The sequence below is a fragment of the Stegodyphus dumicola genome, chromosome 8, assembly GCF_044657685.1.
Source record: "Stegodyphus dumicola isolate Sdum_Otavi_A_Nest chromosome 8, ASM4465768v1".
NCBI lineage: Eukaryota > Metazoa > Arthropoda > Arachnida > Araneae > Eresidae > Stegodyphus > Stegodyphus dumicola.
Genome location: NC_140775.1, coordinates 14558145 through 14575843, shown reverse-complemented (window position 1 = coordinate 14575843; position 17699 = coordinate 14558145).

Below are 17699 nucleotides of genomic sequence, written 5' to 3'. Positions count from 1 at the left end.
TGGAGTCCGAAAGTTTTGTTTATGATATCAGTAGACAAATTCAATAAAAAAACAAAGGAAAAGGCCGAAAAAGGTGCATCACATCTATTCATCACAGAAGAATAAAAAGACTATGTCTCCAAGATAGAAAAATGTCATCAGCAGCCATCAGAAGTGATCTGAATAATGCTGGTGTTTCTGTTAGTTCAAGAACGATCAGGAAAAGATTAACAGATGTTGGACTGAGAGGTAGAATTCCACGAAAAAAGCCTTATCTTAGTTTTCAGCAAAGAAAAAAAAAAAAAAAAAAGACTACAGTGGGCAAAGGAATACATTAATTGGACAGATGATCAGTGGTCACAAGTCATATGAAGTGATGAAACTAAGATATCGTTATTCGGTAGTGACGGCCGAAAATATGTAAGACATAGAATAGAAGAGCTACATCCTGACTGCATTCAAGCAACTGTGAAGAACCCAGTTAGTGTTATGATTTGGTCATGCATGTCAGCAGATGGTATTGGTCGCCTTCTAAGCTCTTTTTTCGTTATTACATGATGCTAGGAAACAATTATAGTCTCAATTAGTTCCCTTTCATTTGATGGGCGCCTCTTTCGGCCAAGAGTTTTCAAACGGTGCCACAAATTTTCGATAGGATTGAGGTCAGGACTGTTTCTTGGCCATGACAACAATTTAATGCTCTTTGTACGAAACCACTCTTTCGATATTTTGGCCGTGTGGCAAGGAGCAGAATACTGCTGAAAAATAAACGAAGCATTGTTGAGAAGAAAATCTCCGATGGAAGCTAGATAAAAGTTTTGGTTATAGAATAGTGTCAATGTATTTTCTGGCATTCAGTGTTCCATCGATGACATCACTAATGGAACACTGAATGCACAGTATCTGACGCCCATCCAAAACATCACGAAGCTTACTCATTGTTGGTGACCATCTGCCAGTAACAACAAAAACACGACGGCGGTGCCGTAAATGTGCACAACAAAAGAAGGAATCCCGCACTAAAATAATGTGCACGATGTGTAATGTCGCATTGTGCATTGATTGTTTCAAACCATACCATTCGTAATTAAATTTTTATTACTAGAAAATCATTGGTTTTCTTCACAAAATTACTCATTGAAGACTACTGGGACACATATACCCCAGCGGTCAGGACTGATAGAACATATATATCCCGGTCCTAAATCAGTGTTCAAAATTTTTCTAAAAATATAACATCTTAATATTTAGCATTCTAGAGTGCCCTACTCATAGTTTATGTTATCAAAATTGTTCTGTTGTAAAAAAAAAACTCGTCGCGAAAGGGTTAAAGAAGTTGAATTCAGAAGAGGATTTTCCCATTCCTAAGATATGCAGTTAAGAAAAAGCAGTTGAGAAATAAAACTGCGAAAGTTACTGACATTTTGGCGGCTAGAAGTTGGTTAAGTATTAACAATATCTTGTGTCATGAAATGTAATTATTGTAAACTAATTATTGTAAAAACACACGAAATTGCATATAATGAACTGAGAAAAATAAGGTAACAATGTAGCAGAATAAGTATTCAGATGAAGCTAATAATTTTTTCTTTTTTAAAACTTATATATGCCGTGTGTATTATTACTTTAAATTCATTTTCACTTTTGATCCTTGATTGCGAATATTGACGTAAACAAGTCATGATTGTATGACCTATAAAACAGATGCAAGTTGCTTCTAGTCACTACAGTATATTATGCCATGACCTATCTTTATACGTGAATAACAAGGTACTGCTATATATAATATAATTTCTGTAAATCATTTGCACAAAAACATTCGTAACAGCACATAATGAATCGTCAAAATTGATATGCCATTAGTATAGTATCAGGTAGTCATAATTCTATGTGTTTAGGCCTCTCTAATTTTATAATAATCAAAGTACACAGTAACATGTAAACTTTATCTATGCTTGACTGTTGTTAAACTGAATGTAAATAAAAATATGTAGAGTAGAGATATGTATAAATAATATTATACAAAATACACATAGTCCCAAATATGCTCAAATAGTTTTAAATTATGTGTACGTAACTCACTGCATTAACTAAGTCGTGTTACGCATGGGGAAAAGGGTAAGTGAGTGAGTGAGTGATTATGGCGCAAAAACCAGACATGATTATGACGCGCCAAACACAAGATGGGATGATTGCAATTGATGACATTAAAATTCAATCAATAAAAACAAGTAGATAAATGTACCAAATCCAGAGGATGAAGTCATATAAACACAAGTTTAAAAGCACATATTAAAATTCAAGACACAGTGAACATCCACTATCACAGGATTCTGAGTGTTGGGAAAAGCTTCTAAGGATTTAAGAGCACTATACGAGTCTGTGTAAACAATGAACTTTTTGTGGCAGAGCTTTGAGATGTACAAAAGACCATAATATATTGCAGTTAGTTCAGATGTTAGGACTGAGAAAGCATGGTGCAGGCATCTGCCCTCTATGTACCGTATTTACGCGAATCTAATGCTCATCGTTTTTGGCCAAATGTAGTATTCAAAATTGGGGTGCGCATTAGATTCGATGGCGCATTAGATTCGAGTGCAAAGTTCGCCGATGACGTCAACCAAATTTCTCGACTACATTTACCGTTACATTTATCGTTGACACATTATTGCATAGAGGATACAAACTGCAGAGTAGGTTGTCACGAAATGGAGGGCAAACAGAGAATGACGCTACTTTCAAACGTAAAGTAATTCTTTATGCTGAAAAAAAATGGCAATAGAAAGGCAGGGAGAGAGTTAAACATAGCTGAGAGCAATGTTCGCTTGTGGCGGCAACAGAAATTGGCACTGTTTGCAACTAAAGCTAGTAGATAGAAATTCACTGGCCCTCGCAAAGGAAGACACCCTAAAATTAAAGAAAATGTTTTGGAATTTGTACGTGAAAGGAGGAAGAATCGACAACCTGTGACTAGTGACACCATAAGAAATAAAGCAAAAGAGGAGGCTGAAGTTCTTAGAATACCGAAACAAGAGTTTAAGGCTAGCCGTGGATGGGTGGATCGGTTTATGAAGCGGATGGGTTTATCTCTAAGACGCCGTACAACAATATGCCAAAAGGTTCCTGCAGATTATGAGGGAAAACTACTAACATTTCAGCGGTATGTCATCACACTTCGGAAGGAAAAGAATTTTTCAATGGGGAAAATTGGCAACGCTGACGAGACGGCAATTCGGTTTGATATGCCTCGTAACTACACCATTACGGAGAAGGGGACTAAGGAAGTTATCATCAAAACTTCGGGATGTGAAAAACAACGCGGCAGTGATGCTGGCAATAACAGTGATGCTGGCAATAACAGCAGACGGGTGCAAACTTCCCCCTTTCTTAATCTTCAAACGGAAAACATGCCCTAAAACCCCTAAGAATGAAAAGCTGTTCCCAGATGATGTCCTGATTCGAAACCAAGAGAAGGGGTGGATGACGGAATCATTAATGCTCGGATTGGCTCCGAAATGTATGGAAACGCCGTCCCGGTGGGCTCTCTAATCCACCATCAATGCTTTGTCTGGACGCATTTCGTGGTCATCTGACCGACGACGTAAAAAAGAAGATGCACAGCCTAGGCAGTGATCTTGTTATCATTCCTGGAGGGATGACGTCTGTGTTACAAACCCTGGACGTTAGTATAAATAAACCTTTTAAGGGGGACGTTCAGGCGGAGTACGAAAAATGGTTTTGTGAGCCAAACCGTGTATTGACCCCGAGAGGAAAAATTAAGCGTTCTGCACCGCACATTGTTGCACACTGGGTTTCTGCTGCCTGGAAAAGCATCGAAGCACCAATGATTGTGAAATCTTTCAAGAAATGCTGCATTTCAAATTCATTGAATGGCAGTGACGATGACGTGCTCTGGAGCGCCGAGAATGACGATGACGGTGAAGGAAAGAAGAAATGAATCTGCTTCTGACGAAGAGAACGGCGAGGATTCCAGTGATGAAAACATTAGTGAAAAAAGACGTTTACTATTAATCACTGATTGTAGAAACTGTTAGCTAGATAGAAATGTTACGATTTATTTCATGTTCATATTTTACTATAGATACCGTATATACGGTAGTGCTAATTAACAATGATTGTTTCACATGACAATAGCCCACTAAAAGGTTAATTCTATGTTCTGCTACTTTATGTATAAATCCATTGTTGTATAAAATATGGTATCTAAATTTAAATTGATGCGCATTACATTCGCCGAAAAACAATTTTTTTATTATTTAAAGTTTTAAAATGGGGATGCGCATTAGATTCCATGGCGCATTAGATTCGCATAAATACGGTAATTTTCAAATACAAAAGCCATCCCGACATGATCATTTGACTTTGATCCATCTGTGTATATCGGGTAATAACTGCTATATTTGTGCCTGTGCTCAGCGAAAAGTTGTCTGTAAACGATCTCGTTAGTGCTTGCCTTCACGTGATGTTTGAAAACATCAAGAAGCTGAATCCGTGAATTTTCCCAAGGTGGAATTTCAAAGTTCTGTGCTGCTTGGGGGCGCATATCAGAGAGGGAATGTTCCTCAATGACAGGGCGAACTCTTAAAGGAAAGGTAGGAACGCAGGATGGACGTGTTTCAAATAAAGTGTTACACACATTATCGAGTAAGTACAGCTTATTGGGATGGGGGTGAGTGAGTGAGTGATTATGGCGCAAAAACCAAAGATGATTATAACGCGCCAAACACAAGATGGGATGATTACAACTGATAACATTAAAATTGAATAAATAAAAACAAGTAGATAAATTTACCAAATCCAGAGGATGAAGTCATGTAAACAAAAGTTAAAAGCACACATTTAAATTCAAGACACAGTTTTCAAAACAAAATACATTTGGTAATAAAAGCCAGTTTCTTTTAAATAATAAAATAAATTACAATTGACCTCTCTTCCGATTAAACGGTCGAGAGTTAAGTCACAGCTATTAAAATATTTCTGGCGAAAACTATTAAAACATGGACACTCAATTAAAATATGACGAACAGATAAACAAACATTACAATTAAAACAAACAGGCTCATTTTCAGCTTTGAGAAGATAGTTATGTGTGACTCTAGTGTGACCAATTCTGAGGCGAGTCAAAAGAACGTCCTCCTTACGATTTCCAGTAAAATCCCAATGCTCAATTCTAGGCTTTACGTTTCTCAACTTGTTGTGATGCTGAACATCCCAAATTTGCTGCCATTTTTTTCAGACCTTTCCCTTGATGACACTGCAGATACCTCTAAAAGGGATAAGGCGACTGGACAGTTCAACAGCAGATTAGGCTGCGATATCTGCAAGCTCATTTCCTTTATTTCAGCATGTACAGGACTTCATAACCTCGAATCGTTAAATTTATATGAATTTTGAGAACATCCACTATCACAGGATTCTGAGTGTTGGGAAAAGCTTCTAAGGATTTAAGAGCACTATACGAGTCTGTGTAAACAATGAACTTTTTGTGGCAGAGCTTTGAGATGTACAAAAGACCATAATATATTGCAGTTAGTTCAGATGTTAGGACTGAGAAAGCATGGTGCAGGCATCTGCCCTCTATGTACCGTATTTACGCGAATCTAATGCTCATCGTTTTTGGCCAAATGTAGTATTCAAAATTGGGGTGCGCATTAGATTCGATGGCGCATTAGATTCGAGTGCAAAGTTCGCCGATGACGTCAACCAAATTTCTCGACTACATTTACCGTTACATTTATCGTTGACACATTATTGCATAGAGGATACAAACTGCAGAGTAGGTTGTCACGAAATGGAGGGCAAACAGAGAATGACGCTACTTTCAAACGTAAAGTAATTCTTTATGCTGAAAAAAAATGGCAATAGAAAGGCAGGGAGAGAGTTAAACATAGCTGAGAGCAATGTTCGCTTGTGGCGTCAACAGAAATTGGCACTGTTTGCAACTAAAGCTAGTAGATAGAAATTCACTGGCCCTCGCAAAGGAAGACACCCTAAAATTAAAGAAAATGTTTTGGAATTTGTACGTGAAAGGAGGAAGAATCGACAACCTGTGACTAGTGACACCATAAGAAATAAAGCAAAAGAGGAGGCTGAAGTTCTTAGAATACCGAAACAAGAGTTTAAGGCTAGCCGTGGATGGGTGGATCGGTTTATGAAGCGGATGGGTTTATCTCTAAGACGCCGTACAACAATATGCCAAAAGGTTCCTGCAGATTATGAGGGAAAACTACTAACATTTCAGCGGTATGTCATCACACTTCGGAAGGAAAAGAATTTTTCAATGGGGCAAATTGGCAACGCTGACGAGACGGCAATTCGGTTTGATATGCCTCGTAACTACACCATTACGGAGAAGGGGACTAAGGAAGTTATCATCAAAACTTCGGGATGTGAAAAACAACGCGGCAGTGATGCTGGCAATAACAGTGATGCTGGCAATAACAGCAGACGGGTGCAAACTTCCCCCTTTCTTAATCTTCAAACGGAAAACATGCCCTAAAACCCCTAAGAATGAAAAGCTGTTCCCAGATGATGTCCTGATTCGAAACCAAGAGAAGGGGTGGATGACGGAATCATTAATGCTCGGATTGGCTCCGAAATGTATGGAAACGCCGTCCCGGTGGGCTCTCTAATCCACCATCAATGCTTTGTCTGGACGCATTTCGTGGTCATCTGACCGACGACGTAAAAAAGAAGATGCACAGCCTAGGCAGTGATCTTGTTATCATTCCTGGAGGGATGACGTCTGTGTTACAAACCCTGGACGTTAGTATAAATAAACCTTTTAAGGGGGACGTTCAGGCGGAGTACGAAAAATGGTTTTGTGAGCCAAACCGTGTATTGACCCCGAGAGGAAAAATTAAGCGTTCTGCACCGCACATTGTTGCACACTGGGTTTCTGCTGCCTGGAAAAGCATCGAAGCACCAATGATTGTGAAATCTTTCAAGAAATGCTGCATTTCAAATTCATTGAATGGCAGTGACGATGACGTGCTCTGGAGCGCCGAGAATGACGATGACGGTGAAGGAAAGAAGAAATGAATCTGCTTCTGACGAAGAGAACGGCGAGGATTCCAGTGATGAAAACATTAGTGAAAAAAGACGTTTACTATTAATCACTGATTGTAGAAACTGTTAGCTAGATAGAAATGTTACGATTTATTTCATGTTCATATTTTACTATAGATACCGTATATACGGTAGTGCTAATTAACAATGATTGTTTCACATGACAATAGCCCACTAAAAGGTTAATTCTATGTTCTGCTACTTTATGTATAAATCCATTGTTGTATAAAATATGGTATCTAAATTTAAATTGATGCGCATTACATTCGCCGAAAAACAATTTTTTTATTATTTAAAGTTTTAAAATGGGGATGCGCATTAGATTCCATGGCGCATTAGATTCGCATAAATACGGTAATTTTCAAATACAAAAGCCATCCCGACATGATCATTTGACTTTGATCCATCTGTGTATATCGGGTAATAACTGCTATATTTGTGCCTGTGCTCAGCGAAAAGTTGTCTGTAAACGATCTCGTTAGTGCTTGCCTTCACGTGATGTTTGAAAACATCAAGAAGCTGAATCCGTGAATTTTCCCAAGGTGGAATTTCAAAGTTCTGTGCTGCTTGGGGGCGCATATCAGAGAGGGAATGTTCCTCAATGACAGGGCGAACTCTTAAAGGAAAGGTAGGAACGCAGGATGGACGTGTTTCAAATAAAGTGTTACACACATTATCGAGTAAGTACAGCTTATTGGGATGGGGGTGAGTGAGTGAGTGATTATGGCGCAAAAACCAAAGATGATTATAACGCGCCAAACACAAGATGGGATGATTACAACTGATAACATTAAAATTGAATAAATAAAAACAAGTAGATAAATTTACCAAATCCAGAGGATGAAGTCATGTAAACAAAAGTTAAAAGCACACATTTAAATTCAAGACACAGTTTTCAAAACAAAATACATTTGGTAATAAAAGCCAGTTTCTTTTAAATAATAAAATAAATTACAATTGACCTCTCTTCCGATTAAACGGTCGAGAGTTAAGTCACAGCTATTAAAATATTTCTGGCGAAAACTATTAAAACATGGACACTCAATTAAAATATGACGAACAGATAAACAAACATTACAATTAAAACAAACAGGCTCATTTTCAGCTTTGAGAAGATAGTTATGTGTGACTCTAGTGTGACCAATTCTGAGGCGAGTCAAAAGAACGTCCTCCTTACGATTTCCAGTAAAATCCCAATGCTCAATTCTAGGCTTTACGTTTCTCAACTTGTTGTGATGCTGAACATCCCAAATTTGCTGCCATTTTTTTCAGACCTTTCCCTTGATGACACTGCAGATACCTCTAAAAGGGATAAGGCGACTGGACAGTTCAACAGCAGATTAGGCTGCGATATCTGCAAGCTCATTTCCTTTATTTCAGCATGTACAGGACTTCATAACCTCGAATCGTTAAATTTATATGAATTTTGAGAACATCCACTATCACAGGATTCTGAGTGTTGGGAAAAGCTTCTAAGGATTTAAGAGCACTATACGAGTCTGTGTAAACAATGAACTTTTTGTGGCAGAGCTTTGAGATGTACAAAAGACCATAATATATTGCAGTTAGTTCAGATGTTAGGACTGAGAAAGCATGGTGCAGGCATCTGCCCTCTATGTACCGTATTTACGCGAATCTAATGCTCATCGTTTTTGGCCAAATGTAGTATTCAAAATTGGGGTGCGCATTAGATTCGATGGCGCATTAGATTCGAGTGCAAAGTTCGCCGATGACGTCAACCAAATTTCTCGACTACATTTACCGTTACATTTATCGTTGACACATTATTGCATAGAGGATACAAACTGCAGAGTAGGTTGTCACGAAATGGAGGGCAAACAGAGAATGACGCTACTTTCAAACGTAAAGTAATTCTTTATGCTGAAAAAAAATGGCAATAGAAAGGCAGGGAGAGAGTTAAACATAGCTGAGAGCAATGTTCGCTTGTGGCGTCAACAGAAATTGGCACTGTTTGCAACTAAAGCTAGTAGATAGAAATTCACTGGCCCTCGCAAAGGAAGACACCCTAAAATTAAAGAAAATGTTTTGGAATTTGTACGTGAAAGGAGGAAGAATCGACAACCTGTGACTAGTGACACCATAAGAAATAAAGCAAAAGAGGAGGCTGAAGTTCTTAGAATACCGAAACAAGAGTTTAAGGCTAGCCGTGGATGGGTGGATCGGTTTATGAAGCGGATGGGTTTATCTCTAAGACGCCGTACAACAATATGCCAAAAGGTTCCTGCAGATTATGAGGGAAAACTACTAACATTTCAGCGGTATGTCATCACACTTCGGAAGGAAAAGAATTTTTCAATGGGGCAAATTGGCAACGCTGACGAGACGGCAATTCGGTTTGATATGCCTCGTAACTACACCATTACGGAGAAGGGGACTAAGGAAGTTATCATCAAAACTTCGGGATGTGAAAAACAACGCGGCAGTGATGCTGGCAATAACAGTGATGCTGGCAATAACAGCAGACGGGTGCAAACTTCCCCCTTTCTTAATCTTCAAACGGAAAACATGCCCTAAAACCCCTAAGAATGAAAAGCTGTTCCCAGATGATGTCCTGATTCGAAACCAAGAGAAGGGGTGGATGACGGAATCATTAATGCTCGGATTGGCTCCGAAATGTATGGAAACGCCGTCCCGGTGGGCTCTCTAATCCACCATCAATGCTTTGTCTGGACGCATTTCGTGGTCATCTGACCGACGACGTAAAAAAGAAGATGCACAGCCTAGGCAGTGATCTTGTTATCATTCCTGGAGGGATGACGTCTGTGTTACAAACCCTGGACGTTAGTATAAATAAACCTTTTAAGGGGGACGTTCAGGCGGAGTACGAAAAATGGTTTTGTGAGCCAAACCGTGTATTGACCCCGAGAGGAAAAATTAAGCGTGCTGCACCGCACATTGTTGCACACTGGGTTTCTGCTGCCTGGAAAAGCATCGAAGCACCAATGATTGTGAAATCTTTCAAGAAATGCTGCATTTCAAATTCATTGAATGGCAGTGACGATGACGTGCTCTGGAGCGCCGAGAATGACGATGACGGTGAAGGAAAGAAGAAATGAATCTGCTTCTGACGAAGAGAACGGCGAGGATTCCAGTGATGAAAACATTAGTGAAAAAAGACGTTTACTATTAATCACTGATTGTAGAAACTGTTAGCTAGATAGAAATGTTACGATTTATTTCATGTTCATATTTTACTATAGATACCATATATACGGTAGTGCTAATTAACAATGATTGTTTCACATGACAATAGCCCACTAAAAGGTTAATTCTATGTTCTGCTACTTTATGTATAAATCCATTGTTGTATAAAATATGGTATCTAAATTTAAATTGATGCGCATTACATTCGCCGAAAAACAATTTTTTTATTATTTAAAGTTTTAAAATGGGGAAGCGCATTAGATTCCATGGCGCATTAGATTCGCATAAATACGGTAATTTTCAAATACAAAAGCCATCCCGACATGATCATTTGACTTTGATCCATCTGTGTATATCGGGTAATAACTGCTATATTTGTGCCTGTGCTCAGCGAAAAGTTGTCTGTAAACGATCTCGTTAGTGCTTGCCTTCACGTGATGTTTGAAAACATCAAGAAGCTGAATCCGTGAATTTTCCCAAGGTGGAATTTCAAAGTTCTGTGCTGCTTGGGGGCGCATATCAGAGAGGGAATGTTCCTCAATGACAGGGCGAACTCTTAAAGGAAAGGTAGGAACGCAGGATGGAAGTGTTTCAAATAAAGTGTTACACACATTATCGAGTAAGTACAGCTTATTGGGATGGGGGTGAGTGAGTGAGTGATTATGGCGCAAAAACCAAAGATGATTATAACGCGCCAAACACAAGATGGGATGATTACAACTGATAACATTAAAATTGAATAAATAAAAACAAGTAGATAAATTTACCAAATCCAGAGGATGAAGTCATGTAAACAGAAGTTAAAAGCACACATTTAAATTCAAGACACAGTTTTCAAAACAAAATACATTTGGTAATAAAAGCCAGTTTCTTTTAAATAGTAAAATAAATTACAATTGACCTCTCTTCCGATTAAACGGTCGAGAGGTAAATCACAGCTATTAAAATATTTCTGACGAAGACTGTTAAAACAGGGACACTCAATTAAAATATGACGAACAGATAGACAAACATTACAATATGAACAAACAGGTTCAATCTCAGCTTTTAAAAGGTACTTATGTGTCACTCTAGTGTGACCAATTCTGAGGCGAGTCAAAAGAGCTTCCTCCTTACGATTTCTAGTTAATTTCCAATGCTCAATTTTAGGCTTTACATGTCTTAACTTGTTTTGAAGCTGAACATCCCAAAGTTGCTGCCATTTTTTCCGCATCTTTCCCTTGATTACACAGCAGATGTCTCTAAAAGGAATAAGGCGAGTGGACGGTTCAACAGCATATTTGGCTGCGATGACTGCAAGCTCATTTCCCTTTATTCCTGCATGTCCAGGGACCAAGCACTACAGGACTTCATATCCTCGAATTGTTAAATTTCTATGAATTTTGAGAACATCCACTACCACAGGATTCTGCGTGTTGGGGAAAGCTTCCAAGGATTTCAGAGCACTATACGAGTCTGTATAAACTATAAATTTTTTGTGGCAGAGCTTTGAGATGTACAAAAGACCGTAATATATTGCAGTTAGTTCAGATGTTAGGACTGAGAAAGCATGGTGCAGGCATCGGCCCTCCATGTAATCTTGAAATACAAATGCCATGCCGACATGATCTTTTGACTTTGAACCATCTGTATAGACTAGAATATAACTGCTATATTTGTGCCTGTGCTCAGCGAAGAGTTGTCTGTAAATGATCTCGTTAGTGCTTGCCTTCGCATGATGCTTAAAAACATTAAGAAGCTGAATCCATACATTTTCCCAAGGTGGGATTTCAAAATTCTGTACTGCTTGGGGGCGCATATCACAGAGAGGGAAAGTTGCTCAATGATAGGGCGAAGTCTTAAAGGGAAAGTAGGAACACCGGATGGACGTGTTTCAAATAATGTGTTACACTCATTATCAAGTAAGCACAGCTTATTGGGATGTTCAGGTTGAGATAGAGTATTAAAATATATCAAAAGGGACAATTGCTCACGCCTCAGATAAAGTGATGGTTCGTTAGAGTCAACATATAGGCTCTGCGCAGGAGAAGTCCTTAAAGCTCCTGAACAAATCCGCAGACCTTGATGGTGAACAGGATCCAGTTTTAACAAAACAGATGACCGAGCGGATCCATAAACAGCTGAACCATAGTCCAGTCTAGAGCGGATAAGCGCTCTGTAAATGCGAAGCATGGAGCAACGCTCTGCACCCCAGGAGGTGTTCGCCAACACTTTTAAAATATTTAGTGGTTTAGACACTTCTTTCTCAGGTTTAAAACATGAGAAAGGAAAGTCAATTTTCGGTCGAACGTCACTCCTAAAAATTTTACTTTAGGCGCAACTGGAATAATTGTACCATTCAAATATAACTCAGGTTCAGGATGGAGACCACGCTTCCTACCACGCTTGAATGCGATGGGATTTATTTCAGAGTGCTGCTTCATAGAAAGAAATGCAGGTGTATAGTTTCTGCTGGAAGAAACGGAAGCAAATGTCTCACCAATAGTATTTGCAATTTCTTCTATGGAGCTAATCACTCGGCCATCTTTTTCCAAAAAGTAAAGTGAGTGGTCTTTATATATGCCGCATGCTTTTCGAACTCTTTCCCAAACCCGCTTACTAGGCGTGGAGGATGTTATTGACGACACATATGAAATCCAGGAATCCCTCTGGCTCTGCCTTCTTACTTTTCGTGCATTTGCTTTGGCTCTTTTAAAGGCTATGAGGTTTCGCAAAGTAGGATATCTACGAAAAATACCCCATGCTTTTTTCAGTGCTTCGTGACAGTCGCGATTCCACCATGGTTTTGAATATTTTAGTAGTTTTCCTGATGTTCTAGAAATGGAGAGCATAGCTGCCTGAATAATAGTATTAGTAACGGCTTCAACAGCATCATCGATATGCCCATCTTCTACCATTTGATCTCTGAGCTCTGCAATGGAAGAGAAGAGTTCCCAGTCTGCCCTATCCAGTATAAACCGAGGGAGTCTCGTCATGGGATTTGCTCCTCTTCGTGCAAGAGACACAAGAATGGGATAATGATCACTGTTGTAAAGATCTTTACCCACATTAAAAGTGCAAAAAGGCAACAGAGATGGTGAACAGATGGCAAGGTCGAGAGCATGGAATGTTTTTGAAGGCTCATGGAAGTAAATATCTTGCCCATTATTGAGAGACAAAGGCTCTGATCTTCGATCATCTGCTCAATTTGTCTTCCTCGGCAATTTGTATCTTTACTACCCCAGAGCGGACTATGGCCGTTAAAATCTCCTATTATGATGAAAGGCTCAGGCAGCTGCTCTAAAAGACCATTTAAATCTTGCTGATCAATATGCTCATTTGGAGGCAAATACAGAGAAACGACTGTAACAACAATATCAAAATTTGTTTGAGTAGCGACGACTTGGAGGGATGTCGTCAAAGAAAGCACATTTGAGGGATAATCCAGTGAGGTGAGGAGACCTACACCTCCACTGGCACGCTCACCTGCAATGTTATCTTTCCTGACGAAAGAAAACCTCCGAAGTTTTGCCTGTTGTTCTGGTTTTAGATTTGTTTCCTATATTGCGAAGCATACAGGATGATAAGCATTAATTATGGCTTTGATGTCGAGCAAATTTCGGTGGAAACCGCGACAGTTCCATGACATAAGGCTGGCCATTATGAATGGTTTTTGTTTTTTCTGTGCTGTTCTTTTGTTTTTCGTGAAAGTAGATGCCTGGGAACTTCTAGACCCTCTTCTACTTCCATAAAGTCTGAATCCGCAGATTCAGAAATCATCTCATCAAAAGAGCTATTGCTGTGACTTTATTGAGCTTTTATTGGATATTTTGTGTGTACTAGGTTTCGTCTTACTTTGAATAACTGTTTCTTTCTTTTGTACTATATGGGTTGCATTTTCTTTTTTCTTGTTGGATGAAGACGGTTGGGTTTTATTTGGTAGGGTCTGTGTGCCTATTGATGTTTGGGTGGCAACTGTACGAGATGATTTAACAGCACTGGCATATGATGTATTTGGTCGAAGCTGTGTGCTCTGGACTAATCTTCTGGCTTCGGCATATGAGATGTTCCTCGTAACCTTTGCAGTCAGCACTTCTTTTTCCAATTTCGATTTTGGGCAGAGGCGTGAAAATGCTGGGTGCTCACCCTTGCAGTTTATACAAAGAGGCGCAGCGGTACAATTTTCAGAATCGTGGCAAATCTGTGAGCATCGGGCGCATGTGAGGTTGCCACGACAAGACGTCTTAGAATGGCCGAAACGCTGGCATTGGAAACATCGCATAGGGTTTGGAATATAAGGTCTTACAGGAATATTTAGATATCCGGCCTTAATATTCTTAGGCAGATCAGGCGTATTGAAGGTAAGGATCACGTGTTTCGTGTCTATCAACTTACCTTCTTTACGCATCTTGATCCGCCTTACACCGCAGACATTTTGTTCGGAGAGCTCAGAAGCGATCTCTTCTTCAGAAACATACAGAAGGTCGAATTCTGAGATTACACCCCGACAATAGTTGAGTGACTTATGTGGTGTTACAGTCACATTCGCTTGCCCAAGTTTAGTTATCTGAAGTAAAGAAGCAGACTTGGCTGAGGTTGTATCAATAAGCAAGTCTCCGGAGCGGAGACGCTTTATATTTCTCGGCTCACCAATACAGGACTGGATGTATTTGTTTATTACGAAAGGAGACATCTTATGCATTTCGCCAGAAGGACTAGAGATGACTAGGAAACGGGGACTATTGTTATGATTTTTTTATTTGTATCTGTACGTAATTTTTTTGCAGTAGACTTTTCAGAACTGGGTTGAGGGAGTGGTTTAGTAGTAGACATTTCAGAAATAGGTTGAATGACTGGTTTAGCAGCAGATGTTTCAGAACTAGGTTGAGTGACTGGTTTAGGAGTAGAAGTTTCAGAACTAGGTTCAGTGACAGGAGTGATTTGAGTGACTTGAGTGACTGGAGTTACCTCGAAATCTTTTATTAAGTAGATATGAGAAGCCATAGTGAAAGAATAAAGATTCGGGTCCGACGGCCCCGCCCACCACGGAGCCCAACAAGGGAACACAGATTCCTGTGTTAGGGCTAGCCGGACCTATACGCAAACTGAAGCCCCACAGTCGGCTTTCCCGAAAGCAGGTACTCCCGAGAGCTTGACCCCAAGCCACTGACACAAGGACTAGTGACCAGCCGATTGACACCCGTGAGGACGACTAAGGTGCCTCCAGTTTAGCTGAAGCAGAGGCCAAAGCAGTGTGTTGGGAATAGTACCTCGCCCCTCAACTACCAGGACCCTCCTTTCCAGCGACACCGGTCTCCACGCACGGCAAACACGTGGGCAGTTTTCTCGCCACTCGAAAACTAGAAACAGGATCTGTTCCAGCCTCTCGTGACGAGCCCCAAACTCCGTAGAGAGAAACCACAAGGGAGAAGGGAAGGGAAAAAGTTCCAGCCAAGAGGAGAGGAGACGGAAAAGAGGATAGATCACTGGGGCTCCAGGATCGTGACACCCGTCTCATCAAGAACATGATCCCCTGAAGGGCTAGGGTACCTCGGGATTGGCACACCCGTACTCACAAAAGTGAGCCCCCTGAGGGCGCAAGAACAATCGAAATTAGGCATAACTTACTATCAAGCATTCTTCGTATTATGGAAGTTGGTGAAAATCTGGACAATTTTCAAAGGCTGACAGTTCTGTCATTTGATGAAATTAAAGTTGAAAAAACTATAGAATATGATTCAATCAATGATGAAATTGTTGGTCTTTTTCACAAATACAAATTGTACTGGCACATGGATTAAACAGTAAATAGAAACAGCCAGTTATTGTTTATTTTGATAAAAAAAAGACCCAAAAGATATTAAATATCATATCTACTTTGAATGATATAAATTACAAAGTTGTCGCATGTGTTAGTGATTGTGGAGGTCGGAACCTTGGTCTAGTTAAAGACCTTGGACTTACATACGAAAACCACAGTTTCATCCGCCAGGCATAGCTTGGAATATAGTATATTTTCCAGATGCTCCACATTTACTAAAACTTATATGTAACTGGTTACTGGACACTGGCTTTAATTTAGGAAATGGTTTAGAAAGTCTCTAGAAAACCGTTACATGTTTTAGTTGATGTGACTTCATCGGAATTAAATATATGCCATAAAATAAATAATTACCATAATACCTATGAAGGCAGTCAACGTCAAAACATTACAATGGCTGCACAGCTCTTATCACACAATATAGCAAGGGCCTTGCTTCATTTACAACCTGGCACAGATAAAGAACAGTATAAAAATACAGCATATTTCATCCAGCTTGTTAATGACTCTATACCATCCAGCTAAGGACATAACATCTCCAGCATTGAAATCAGGCTATGGCCATGATTTACTAACTCAAAATAAGTTCTTAAATTAATTTTATGACACAATTCAAAACATAAGATACCTTAAGAAGGCTAGATTACAAATATTTCAGAAAGGTGTTCAAATGTCAATAAGTGCACTAAAGTAAAAGAATTTGGTATGACATACATTTTAACATCAAAGCTGAATCAGGATGCACTGGAAACTTTATTTTTAAAAATTAGAAGTCGTGGAGGCCTTAATGATTATCCGTCTCCTCTTAATGCTTTATATCGGCTTCAAATGGTTATTTTCGGAAAAAATGCTGGTCTTGTGAATGTAAATACAAATACTGAAGACACAAACCAGGACGAATTTATTTTAGGATCTGCATTTAAATCAGAAAACATTGAAACTGAGGATGAAGGAGCAGAAGAATTACTATCACACAAATTAAATAGCATACCCGATTTCCACGAATCTAGTGAAACAGATACTACAAGTGAAACATCATCTCGAATAAATGAATCATCACCAGCGGCTGAAACATCTGCAGATGCTGTAATGTATGTAGCTGGATGGATTGCTAAAAAATTTAAAATCAAGTATCCTGATCTTGGGCAGATAACTGGCAGTAAACTAACAGACCATGACTATGCACCATCAGCTTGGATTGTTCATTTGTCCTATGGTGGCTTGACTATGCCAACACAAAATTTTAAACATAAAATTTTACGCTTAGAAATGCTGTTCAAGAAATTACGGAAGGATGAAATTCCTAAATGTAAAGATAAGGATACAATAAGAAAATTGGTTGAGCAGATGGAAGGAGAAGGATTACGAAGTTATGTAATTGAAGCATTTGTAAAGCAGAGAAGGTTCATTAGAAGGAAATATAAAAATATGATTGAAAATTATTTTTAAATGAAGCAAAAATTTAGGAAATGTACGATTTAAGAATATAGAATGTTTAAAAAATAAAGATGCAAAAATTATTGAAAAATATAAAATTTCATTTTCAGTCTGTACTTATAATTTGTAATGATTTGTATTATGAATGAATACTGTAACTTAAATATTTCATTTGTTATAGTTTAAAGATATGCATTCCATTATTATACAGTGCATCATGATATATTTC